The 13,506-nt window shown below is 40.2% G+C and overlaps 1 protein-coding gene across 3 annotated transcripts in view; it reads right to left on the reverse strand.

Annotated features, from left to right (window-relative positions):
• Window positions 1–10,764: 10,764 nt before the first annotated feature.
• CNST (consortin, connexin sorting protein) overlaps window positions 10,765–13,506 on the reverse strand; it is a 41,903-nt gene continuing 39,161 nt past the window's right edge. For all 3 annotated transcript variants that reach the window (XM_083432178.1, XM_083432180.1, XM_083432179.1), the window contains exon 13: window positions 10,765–13,139. The gene's annotated coding sequence lies outside the window, so the exon portion shown is untranslated. The remainder of the gene's footprint in view (window positions 13,140–13,506) is intronic.

A 13,506-nucleotide genomic window follows, 5' to 3' on the forward strand; every position in this document is an offset into this window, starting at 1 on the left:
GCCCCGTGAGGCCTGTTTTCAGGAGTGGATTCGCAGAGTCTCGTTCTCCACGCGTTGGGAGGCGACGTGCAGGCTTTGGCGATGTGCGTGCTCGTGCCCGAGCCGCATGGTTGCAAATCCTCGCCAGCCCAGCCTAGCAGAAGGCATAGCCGCGCGAAATGGAGGACGATAGGCAAAAGGGCTGCATGTTGGGCTTGAAGCAAGAGCTGCGCTTCCTGAGGGCAATAACAACAACAACAATAATACAGTGCATTCACAACAGCTGTTCTCTTCTCTTGGGGACCCTCTGCAGGAAACACCTCGGGAAATATGGGCTTAAACTGTCAACGTTTTCCTTTTTTTAAGGGGAAATTCCCTTATTCCAAATAGGATTCCTCGCAAGAAAAGGGAAAAGTTGACAGCTATGGCTAAAAGCTAATGCACCAATAGGCAGCTATGCTCGGGTGCATGGTACAGAAAGTGTGCCCAAGGGTCATGTCTAGAGCCATGTTACAAGTTTGTCTTGGAATTAGGCCCACACGGGCAGTAATTGGGTTTGAAGCAGCAGGCCAGGTAAAGACTTTTGTAAAATGAAGCATTGGACCACATATAATACCAGGCTGTATCATGAGATTCAGCTTCCCAGTAGTGGGGGGGGGGGGGTTGTATTCTTGGGATAGCCCAAAACATCTTTGGTGGAGGGGTGCAACCTCTGTCGCTTACTTAACTTACTCAGTAACAAGCTGGGACAGACAGCATTAGCCTAATTTACCTTACACACTGCTTCCGTAGCTTGTGTTTGTGAAGTAGTTTATAAATCTGCAAATCATTTGTGTAGGAAATTTTTCCATTCAATTATTTCCAAAAATCCCGTCTAGAGGATTTCCCCCCAAAAATCACACATCTAGGAGGTTCTGTGTCTGGTACTCATGTTTATAATAATTTCCTCAATAACACAACAATACAGTAAAATACTGTACTCCTACGTGAGAGTATCCACTTTGCAGGAGTAGTATCCTCTCTACAGCCATGGTCCAGTGATCATATTCTCAGTGAGAGGAGGACAGAGTATTAGTAACCTGCCCAATATGATATTCTCTGTACTGCAGATTTCAAGGGTAGAGAAGCATGACAGAAACTGCACACTTATAACCTTGCACTCATTTTTTCCAAAATAAAAAACGCAATTGCATTCTAAAGTGCTTTTAAAATCTTGAGCCAAAGAAGTCAAATTCTACTTCAGTGTAAACAAAACATTATTTCAGGGGTAAGTGCAATGTACTGATACATCCACCATGCGTCTGAAAGTCCAAACAAGTTTCACAGTAGTGTTCTTGGGACGAGTTTCAAAATGTAAAAGACTAATTAACTACAATGTTAGGGGTAACGTCTCTATATTTAATAAGATGGTGGTGCAACGAATTACAGCCCATGAATATGTGGGAAGTGCGTGGGTTGCTGTAAAGAATTACAGTACATTACAAAGCTGTCAGGTTAACTATCAGTTGCCAAGTTTCACTTTGGAATGGCCTGTTCGTTCAGACAATTTAGAAAGATTTAAGGGTATTATTTGCTTTAATTATAGAACCCCCAGCAACAAGATTACACAAAATTCTGCCAGGAAATAGTGTAACTTTCAATGGAAAGGAATACTTTCTGGGACTTTATGCTGACAGTATTGTTTTATATAAATCAGACCCAGTTAATGCTAGAAGGTATAGAATTGAAGATGTTTTTCAAATGTCTCTCAACTTAACGTAAATTTTCAAAAATTGGAAGTAATGTTCTTTCATATTCCCCTGCAACTTTAGGAAATCTCCCAACATTTTACCAATAGCTAGAAAAAGTTTCAGGTATTCAGATTACTTATAATTTAAACAAATCATATCAGACAAATTAAAGAAAGTATGGAAAACAATAAATATGGGCATACAACGCTGGAGCAAAATGAAACTTTCTGTTATGGAACTAAACTAAAATGACACTTGTTCCAAAAGTATTAATTTCAAACATTACCAGTTTGGCTCCCACCAGACCATATGTCCAAATGGCAAACAAAACTTAACAAATTCATGTTTTATCAGACATCTGGGAGCTGGGACACTGTCATACAGTGGTTCCGTTCCTTTCTCATGGGCCGCGTTCAGAAAGTGGTGGGGGGGGGTGAGTGTTCAGACCCCTGGGCTCTCACTTGTGGGGTGCCTCAGGGTTCTGTCCTCTCCCCCATGCTTTTTAATATCTATATGCAGCCGCTGGGATAGATCATCAGGGGATTTGGGCTGGGTGTTCATCAGTATGCGGATGATACCCAGCTCTATCTCTCAAATCAGAACCAGTGAAGGCGGTGAAGGTCCTGTGTGAGTGCCTTGAGGCGGTTGGAGGTTGGATGGCGGCTAACAGATTGAGGTTGAGTCCTGACAAGACAGAAGTACTGTTCTTGGGGGACAGGAGGCGGGCAGGTGTGGAGGATTCCCTGGTCCTGAATGGGGTAACTGTGCCCCTGAAGGACCAGGTGCGCAAACTGGGAGTCATTCTGGACTCACAGCTGTCCATGGAGGCACAGGTCAATTCTGTGTCCAGGGCAGCTGTTTACCAGCTCCATCTGGTACGCAGGCTGAGACCCTATCTGCCTGCGGACTGCCTCGCCAGAGTGGTGCATGCTCTGGTTATCTCCCACTTGGACTACTGCAATGCGCTCTACATGGGGCTACCTTTGAAGGTGACCCGGAAACTACAACTAATCCAGAATGCGGCAGCTAGATTGGTGTCTGGGAGCAGCCGCCGAGACCACATAACACCTGTCTTAAAAGACCTACATTGGCTCCCAGTGCGTTTCCAAGCACAATTCAAAGTATTGGTGCTGACCTTTAAAGCCCTAAACGGCCTCGGTCCTGTATACCTGAAGGAGTGTCTCCACCCCCATCGTTCTACCCAGACACTGAGGTCCAGCACCGAGGGCCTTCTGGTGGTTCCCTCACTGCGAGAAGCCAAGTTACAGGGAACCAGGCAGAGGGCCTTCTCGGTAGTGGCGCCCTCCCTGTGGAACGCCCTCCCACCAGATGTCAAAGAGAACAACAATTACCAGACTTTTAGAAGACATCTGAAGGCAGCCCTGTTTAGGGAAGCTTTTAATGTTTGATGTATTAGAGTATTTTAATTTTTTTTTTTTTTTGAAGCCGCCCAGAGTGGCTGGGGAAGCCCAGCCAGATGGGCGGGGTACAAATAATAAATTATTATTATTATTATTATTATTATTATTATCTCACACATTAAAATAACTTTTGCTGTATCTTCACCCAACCATTGATTACAATGCATGTCAACTCAGAAACATGACAGACCTAATGTCTGGCAATAAGGGAACTCAATGGAGCACATCAGAGAACTTGAAAATAGATGGTGCCCGTATAAAAGTAATAACTTTTTTAAAAAAATAAAATAAATTGTGCTCTTTACACTGGCTTACAAATCCATTTACACTCAACTTTCAAGATTTGGACAAAATGAGAATAGGTTATGGTTCAAGGCCTCCCACCCCATGTAATGTGTATGTAATAGAAAACACTGCTACCCGGTTTTCAAAAATAAATATAGAGCCTATAATTATAGATATGTGGAAATAAAATAGTTGTATTATTTGAAATATTTTTACAAAGATGGACAACCACTTACCACTAATGAGATGCAAATTCAATTGGAAAATATTCAGATACCATAGTTATTAGGCTACCAGTTAAGGTCCTTTAAAACAAATTCCCAGGTTAAAAACAAAGCCACAAGACAATTGTCAACATATTAAAAGAATAATAGTGGAAGAAATTATAACAAAAGGACTAATATCATCTTTGTATAAATATATTAGAGAGGTTTGATTTTGTCTTCAGCAAAATTTGAGAAGGTGGTGGGGGCTGAATTGAGATTTAGAAATTGAAGGAGGCGGCATGGAATAGACTGTGGACAAAAGTGCCATGCAAATCCATATCAGCAGCAACCACAGAAAAAGTTGTTAAAATTTTGCACGGCTGGTACTTAACACATAATGTTCAGAGTTATTCTTTAAAACATTAGTACAATACCGTTTACGAACTGACTAAGTATCAAATTTGTTTAGGCTTACAGAGCAATCGTTACAGAGCAATCCTAAAATTCTGAGCAAGGGATAGACTGGAGAGGAAGGCCTGCTGCTGGGAGGACACCATCACTGCTATTGCTCTGCCACCAGTTGCCCTGATTCCATTCGGGGTTGAATGGAGGAAATATTGGATTGGTAGGATCCGAAGCCCTCCCATTCCTCCAACACACCCTCTTTACTTACACTGTTCAACTGAAGGAAAGAAGAGAAAATTTGACTATGATGGGTGGGAAAAAAGAAAAAGGCAACCTTCCCCATTCCACCTTGTTTGGTGTGAGTGTAGCAGAATTTAGGAAGTGGAAATTTATCCACTACAGACTCTTCCTCCTCGCAGGCAGCCTCTCTTTCCACCCCAGCTGCCTAGTAGTTAATATTATTATAAGTTGAGGGTGCCAAATGCCTGACTTCAGTAAATGGGGATGTCAAACCTGTTTGGCTTAAGATGTGTGTTAGATTCGTGTATTAGCCAATCCCAGTGAGTATTTAAGCTTTAGATAAGCTTTAGATTCAGCAGGAGGCCCCATTAGCTAAAGTGGTGCTTCAGGTTAAGAACAGTTTCAGGTTAAGAACGGACCTTCGGAATGAATTAAGTACTTAACCCGAGGTACCACTGTATTTAGGGAAGTTAGAGTTCAGAATGACAGTTAGGAGTTAAGAAACAGAGTTACTAAGCAGTGGCTGGAGAGAGAGAGTCAAAAAGCAAGATGCTGATGTCTGTTTTGAATCCAGTGCTGTGGCTTTGGGAGAAGCCAGAACCCCTTGGAATGTAATGCTGGAGACCCCTTCACTGGATTTAGGTTGTATATATGTGTAAATAAACCATATATCTTAAAGACATCACAATCTCTGTTGTGCCTCATTGCCCCAAAGGGAAAACAGATCCTGGGTTAAATGCCTGCAATCCCTGGAATCTCACACCGCTTGGATATTGGGGTAGTGTGTAACAATACTTTAAAAATACTTCACCTTTAATTCACCATATCTTCTTTGACTTTGCTCACTCCTACATATCAAAGTGTGAGAAAAAGATACACCTGAAGCCAGAGGCATTTAACATATCTTTAGTATTTCGACAGTAATACAGCATTTTGTGCGTTTGGCAATATTACTATTACTAAATGTTTATCACCAACAGGGACAAATCAGCACAGCTCATTAATACATACTGTTCTGGTCCAGAGGGCTGACTGAAAAGACTGGCATGGGAAGGGCAGAGATTTCATGGATTAGTGAAGAGGAACAGTGGAATATGAAGAATTAATTTAGGAGAGATCAGAAAGGTGAGGTTAGAGTCGTTCAGGGAAGACTTTGATAAAGAACAGGAATGTGTGGAAGAGCTTGAAAGAAGAGATTAAGGTAAAAAAAAAAAGCAGTTAATCCTGAAAATTGAAGCAGCGTAAATCCTGAATGCATAGTCAAAGCTGGTACATAAGCAGTGAAATCTATGGAGGCCTAACCACACCCTCTGCTGGTTATTGCAGGTATTCCTGTATTCTTCTTTAAAAAATAATAATTATTGAATGATTTTGTTACAAAAAACAATACAGCCATACTACCACTAAATATAATTAAGAAATAAAAATTACATACATCAATATTTAGTTTGTTGTTTGTTATTTGCCATCTTATTTCCTCCCAAACATTGCATACAAAAACACTCATACAGGTATTCCTGTATTCTTAGAGACCGATTTACTACTGTTATTTCTATAGGGCTGGGTTCAGAATTCCTGTGAACAAAACTCATAGGATGCTTTTGTCAGAGGAAGGGTGCTCTGGAAGGTTGGCCCCCTCTCCCAAACATTGTGGGGTGGGGGTTGCAGGCAGTGGCAGCTGGTAACATTTTGACTTGGTAGGGTTACAGTGTTTAACCTTGCTGTCTTCATCACAATAGGGCTTGTGAAGCACTTACTTAGGAAAGTATGCCTTTACACATGTGCAGAATCACTGGCGGAGGAAGAGGGCGGGGGAGCGTACCGCCCCTGGCAGTGCGATTCCGGTGGGGTGCCATTGTGGCTGATTCCCTGCCTGCGCTGGGCACCATGCCCCCAAGACGTGCGCCAGCCATGCCCCTGCTTGCTCTCCGGCCCCCGGTGCCGGAGCATGAAGCTCTGCCACTGTGCAGAATGCTATTGTCTCTCCCATTCTTGAAAAGGTTATTCTTTGAACAGCTATGGACAAAGAAAAAGCTTCCAAGTAAGAGGGCCCAGGTTTGATTTTCAGACAAGAATGACTCACATTGCACCCTTCCTTCTACACACCTGTAAGAAATCGAAATGATTTTTTTTACTGAAAATAACTTCACAGCAAAACCAAATTATGGAAATGATTGGAGGATGAAATGTGATATAGCTACTTGTCTTTCTAGTTGCTCATCTTATTTCAAGCTCAGCAGTTAAGTTCCATGGTCTTTGTGCATTGACACCCTTTGAAAATTTTATTTTGAATACGACTGAGCATTCTAAAAAAAAAAGGATGATGCTCAGCAACCAGACAATTATGAGAAACAGTCCTAAGTGCCAGCACTGAAGAGATGGACTGGAACAATTTATGGGCCAAAAACCCTTTAAGATCAGTGTTAATTCGCAAAAGGGAGAATTATTTTAAGTTAATTTATGCATGACATTTACACCTTTAAGATACAGTTACATAGACGAAACACCTACCAATGTGCTGGGGAGAAAGTAAGGCAGTTGGTACGCCTTTCCATAGGTGGCAGTCATGTGAACTTGTGCAGACATTACGGGAAAGACTATTTGTGGAAATAAGTGATTACAAATCAGCATGTACAATGCAATCCAAGCATGGATTTATTAAAGATGTTTAAAGAAGATCAGTTCAATTTACTTCATAAGCAACTCATCATTTTTCTCCTGGTGGCAGCACAGTTACTCATAGCACGAAACTGGAAAGGACTTGAACACCTACAATATCACATGATGGCGACAGAATGTATAGATTATTGCCGTAGATGAAAAATTGACCAAAAGGGTGCATGCCTTGAACAACACACCCAATGCAGATGATTTTATTGAAATACGGTGCCCCTTTATAAATATTTGAATGAACACTTGGAAGACTGGCACCCACCAGGCTTATGGTAAAATCTGATAAATTCCTACTCTTCTGTTCCAGGGGGGTGGAACTGGAGAAAACTTAATGTTTGGTTCATATTTTGTTGCAAATCGATTAAAAATATTTTATATATGTAAAGAATGACATCATACCTCTTATTTAGAAATTAAGCCACAACAAATGTTTGAATTCATGTATTGTTTACACTTACACATCCGTTGCCAAAAAGCTAAATACACAAAACTTAAAAATGTGAGGAACAGTTGCATGCAGTTTTGCTCCCCTGAACTATTTATTATACAAACTACTTTCCCCCTCTAAATTAAATTAACAGCCAATAGACAAACAAATGATTGTTGTGGGCTTCCTATAGGCATCTGGTTGGCCCCTATAAGAACAGAATGCTGAGCTGGATGGGCCTTCAATCTGATCCAGCAGGGTTCTTAGACAGTTCTGAACAGGACAGGCAATGAGATATGGAAAACACAAACAGCATTCTTCTTTTTTCTGGGACATTGTGGCAAATGAATTTGGACATATCCATCTTTGAAATTCTATACTGCAAGAATACTGACCATAGATTGGACTGGAGATGGGACAGTGACTTTGTAAATTAAAGTCACTAGGTGGCACTATGGCATTGTTTTCACTTATTGTGCAGAGAATGTGTGTCTAAGGCTGATAGTACCATGTGACTGTATTCCTCTGACCCTCTCAGGAGTTCTGCTTTTTAAAATACAAAGAGGTATGTCCTCTTATGCAACTAGGAAAAGGTTGTACAAAGGTTCCCATCGTATGGGGAAAATTAGGTAAGGCAAAATTCTGTTGGGGGGAAAATAGATATGCTGATACCGGCAGTTGAGAACATGAGGGAATAAAGCACCCTGCTATTTTGCAATCACATTAATAAATTAAATAGTTTGAGAACAAATGTTATGCATTCATTTTTCACTGAAGATACTTGCATGCTGCTTTCGAAGCAAACCTCACATTGTTACTTAACATTGTTTTAAAAAGCCACTACCATTTGAGGTGGTTGGAGAAGAGGAAGTCCACCACTCAGAGGCAATGACTCCTCCAAAGTTTTGGGTAGTGGTTGTTTTTCTTTTACACAAGGTACTCCAGTTCCTCCATCTTGGATTGAAGACATTGATGTTATTTTTAAGCAGTTTCTCCTAATATCTTTCGTTCGCTTTTAAATAGATGTAAGTTGTTTGCCAAAGCGAACCTTCTCGATAATAATAGATAATAATAATGGTATCTGGGGTTAATTTATAGATTAGCCAAAAATAATCTGGTCTGAAAATTGACAGAATGAAATACAGTGGAGAAAAATGTAGAAGCTTTGCATTTAGGCAAAATATAATTATGAAAAATTGAATGTAGACTTCTAGAATGGAGTGCATGTGAAAAGGATCTTGGAATGGTAATCAATCACAAGCTGAACATAATAGCAATGTGATGTTGGCTGAAAAAAAGGATAATGGGATCTTAGACTGTATTAACAGAAACATTGTTTCCAAGTAAATGAGAGGTAATAATTATACTTTGTTCTGCATGAGTCAGAATACATCTATGTCCAGTACTGTACTGGGCATCATAGTTAAGAGGGATATATTTTATTTTATTTTATTATTTATTTTATTTATTAAATGTATGTATCACCCTTCACCCAAAGATCACAAGATAAAAATACAGGATAAAAGCACAAATAATAGAACAAGAGCAAAACAAAAACACACACACATACCAAACACATTTAGAAGGCTGCAGAATATTAAACAGCCAAGGTCCTGGTTGATGAGGAACGGTTTTACCTGGTGCCTAAAGATATATCGTGAAGGCACCAGACAATTTTCCCTGGGGAGAGCATTCCACAAACAGAGAGTCACTGCAGAAAAAGCCCGTTCTCATGTTGCCACCCTCTGGACCTCTCATGGAGGAGGCACACAAAGGGCCTCAGATGATCATTGCAGAGCCTGTGTTGGTTTATATGAAAAGTGGTCCCTGAGGTACTGTGGTCCTGAGATGTTTAAGACCATGGATTGGGAACCTGCGACCCTCCAGATCTTGCTGGACTACAGATCTTGCTGGACTACAACTCCCATCATCCCTGACCATTGGGCCATGGTGGCTGGACTTATGGGAGTTTGAGTAAAAAAACATTTGGAGGGCCACAGGTTCTCCATTCCTGACAGAGACAAATTTGAACAGACTCAGAGGAGGGCAACACAGTTTGCCAGTGATGTGGGGGAAAAGGCCTATGAGGAAAGGTTGAAAGGAGCTGATACATTTAACCTGAAGAAGAGGAGGGAAAACATGGGAGTACTCCTTAGATACAGGAAGGATTGTCAGATAGAAGAAAACAATCTAGTACTGGACTAGATTAACCAGGGCTAGTTTAGATCTTAAATTTCCAGGTGGGCTTAATTTATAGGAAGGTGCATTTCCAAATGTAACCCTATGCACATTTACTTGGTTTTAAAACATCTAGTTGAAATCAGTGGTGCTTAGTTCCAAGAAGGTATTCATAGGGTTGGCTATATGTTGGCCTTACACAAGGATATTTATAGTTTATTGTCACAATGGTTTAATGAGACATGCAAACCAGGCCAATCAGTAAAGGCTTCAGTCAAAACACTGGGCAGACTGAGAAAACATTTGTGTGGTTTTGTATTTCCCACTTCCAGGCAGTAAGGCTCCTTATTTTTTTAGCTTATCGATTGTAAGCTTTGCAAAGTGCATGCCTAGGGGGGGAAATACTGGAACAGAAAATTTAAAGCATATGGTGGAACAATTATTATTATTTCCATAGCACTAGTTTCCTCTTGTAACACTCCCTTTGCAATTTCAGCTGAACTCCACCCACATTGTCAGAGTTGCATCTTAAACGAAAGTTGAAGTAGTACTATCTGCTGCAGTTCAACTTTTGTATTTACATGTCTTCATAAAATAAATAATAATAATTCTCAGAAACTGCAGCATATTGGAAAACATGACAAAATATGATCTTCCAGATTAGATAAATAGTTTAATTAGAACAAAATCACAACTTTGTTCTTAAGTGATTGTATGGAAAATCTTTGTCGCACTCCAATAGGAGCAGGGAATGGGGCCACCATTTCTTGGCTGAAGCACATGCAGCACTGGGCTAGGAATGGCAGAGAAATCACACAATTCCATAGAATTAAGTAGTTAAAAACAGCTTAACTTTCATTTTTAAAGAGTAAGTGCTTGGGTCTGAGAGTTCCCCACTGCAGAGTGCTAGGGGGTGGGGGAAGGGAAGGAACATGAAGATGAACAAGAAATCATTCACAGAGTTATCCCAAAATAAATTTAATTCACCTTTAATTCACCTAGCAATTATGGTAACAAATCTCATGGGTAGTTCAGTGAACCTTGTTCAAATGAACAAGTTCATTCCAAGGCCTGGTTGTAGGTCTGCTTGTAATTCCTTATAAGTCACTGCAAAATAACAGAGTTACTAAAATGCTTTTTGAGAACAATGGCAAGTAGTTATCCAGAACACATTATTAAGGTCTACATCCTTTATTAATAACAGCACTCAAAAGACTCAATGCATTTTCTCAGGGACACTTTATTTTTGTTCGTTATATTTAGAAATCACAAGCTTGGATGATGCTTTCAAATAGTAATTTCCTCCCATGTTATTAGTAGCTAAGGTTTGATTTATCACATCTATTATTGACTTTGATTTGCCTTGACTTTACACAGTAGCAGAAGTTAAATTGCTATGTTTTCTTATTCTTACAAGTGTAACAGCCCTTTTATTGGAAGTTCAATAGTATGTGAGCTAGCTAGACTAACAAAATTCAACTTGATACCCAATTTGGCTTTAGGATTTTCACTTGCGTTTTACTGAAAAAAGCTTAAGGCATTCCCATTGTTGGCAGTAACTGATTGCACATCCACTGAGGCACAATCACACACATGTACAATATACTGTATAAAGATTAGCAAGCTGGGAGGCAGTGATTGGACGAAATGTGCCTTATTAAAGTAGAAGCAACTAGAATTTTCTTTTAAACAAATGTAGCTTAATATTCAGCCAATTGTTTTTATATATAAATTTATAAAAGTTCCACATCCCATGTATAATTTGGAACAATCTAATTGTATTGTCCTAGCTTTCTGCTCTCTCTCACTTAGCTTTATTTACAAGACCCAGCCATTGACAACTAGGAGGAAACAACCATGAGAAATGGGTTATAGCTCAAGGCCTTTTGCATACATGAATTACAATGAAAGAGAAAAACTGTTTCCTACCTTCTAGTTCCTCTCAATTCCACAGCAATTTGGAGATGCGCTTTTCATTTAGAGCGGTTTCAACATGGAGGTTGAGACCCAACATAGCTTTATACAAGAGCCTTCTCTTTCAAATTGGTCACATTTGCATAAAATGTTTGCAGAATCAGAGCCTGAGATACTATGGAGAGCAACTTTCAGCATATTTTAAAGGCCAGGTAGAGCAAATTTTGTTACGCAGCCAACCATCTGAAAGGTCACCACACAGCATGTGAACTATCATACCAAACAAGAATTAGTACCAACGTTTTACTGATGTTTTAATTTCTTATATGAACCAACTGGAATATCTAGCTACAGGTCAGGATCACATGATCAGCAGAGAGATGAAGCAGCACATGCAACATGTCAAAAATTTGAGACTGCTTCCGTATATAGTGCTAATAAATGAGATCAACCATAAGACTGCTCTAAACCCAGCTCAGGACACCTGCCTATTCTGTTGCCCTCCACCTCAAACAAGGGCAGAATAGGTGCTGTGGCCTGGGCTCTGTGGCTGCAGAGTATGTCAGTTTAAGGTGGTATAATGATAGGATTGCCATAGTAAAAATTCAAAAATATACAGAGTCTGGTGGAGCAGGGTGTTACAAAATAAAGGAGATCAGTTCTGTTCTATGGTACTGCTGTGATCTAAAATCAAACAATTATATATTTTTTTAAAGGGGCATCTGGCAACCCTAGTGCAAAGTGAGATATTTTAAAATCTGCGTTGTATTTCTCTTTTAAATGTGCAATAAAAATAATTTTAACATTACTTCTGCCAAAATGAACCTAAGTACAAGGCTTCTTGATGGCATACTTAAAAAATAATAATTCAAGTTATCATTCTCAATGTTTTTGGTGATCAGGAGCACAAACATTTAAAACAGAGGTGAAACTCGTGGTTGCTTTAAACATTAATATTCAACAGAACATCAAACTGAAAATTACAAAACCCCAAAATATATAGTAACTACATAATTATAGATACAACATTATAGCTACAGAAGGCATGCTCATCAACAATCCATCAGAAAATTACAAAATAAAATAATAAGAAAATTCCTTTACAGATCAAGCTAACTTAATAAGAGCAGACAAAAGTGATGTACTGAACCAGCCAGTAATCAGGTTTAAAACTCATGCCTCCCTTTTAGAAGGTTCAAGCACTGCTAGAGTGGAACACAAAAGGCCTTTGGAGTGCACATGGAAAACTGTGTTTAGACATAACGAAGTCCCCCCCCCCCAATTAGACACAAAACACATAAAATTGCTAACTACCCCATTGTAAGACTTGCTCTGTCAGCACATAAATCTTCAGGCCAAGAAATCCAAGTACAGTATAGTTGGGAGGGGGAACAAGCGTGCTTCTGAATCCTTAGTTTCAAAAGCTGTTTCCTCTCCACCAAAAAGACTTCCTATACCCTGGAGAACTGCAAGAGCAATCTCTGGTGGCGAGGTGTGAGAAACTGTAGCCGGGGTAGGGGTGAGGGGTAGAGAGGACAACACTAATGTGGAAAGATCTGTGCATAGGCAGCTAAGGAGCTCTTTGGATCCTAACCATGGGCTGGAGTATACCAACAGCTATGCCAGCATAACTCTACAACTAACTGATTTGCCAACATTGCAGGCTGGCCAGCCAATGGAACTACAGTGGTGCCCCGCAAGACGAATGCCTCGCAAGACGGAAAACCCGCTAGACGAAAGGGTTTTCCGTTTGCAGAGGCGCTTCGCAAGACGAATTTCCCTATGGGCTTGCTTAGCAAGACGAAAATTGACGAAAATTTTCGGGGGGTTTTTTCGCTCCAAAACCCCTTTTTCTGAATCGCTAAGCTGCTAAAAGCATTTTAGCAGCAAAACCGCTAATCCCTTAAGCCTTAAAAAGCCGTTTTTAGCCCTTAAATCGCCAATAGCGCTAATAGCGCTACTCCGCTAATGGGCTTGCTTCGCAAGACGAAAAAACCGCAAGACGAAAAGACTCGCGGAACGGATTCTTTTCGTCTTGCGAGGCACCA

Source organism: Podarcis tiliguerta (genome assembly GCF_965153285.1).
Source record: "Podarcis tiliguerta genome assembly, chromosome: 3".
Lineage (NCBI taxonomy): Eukaryota > Metazoa > Chordata > Lepidosauria > Squamata > Lacertidae > Podarcis > Podarcis tiliguerta.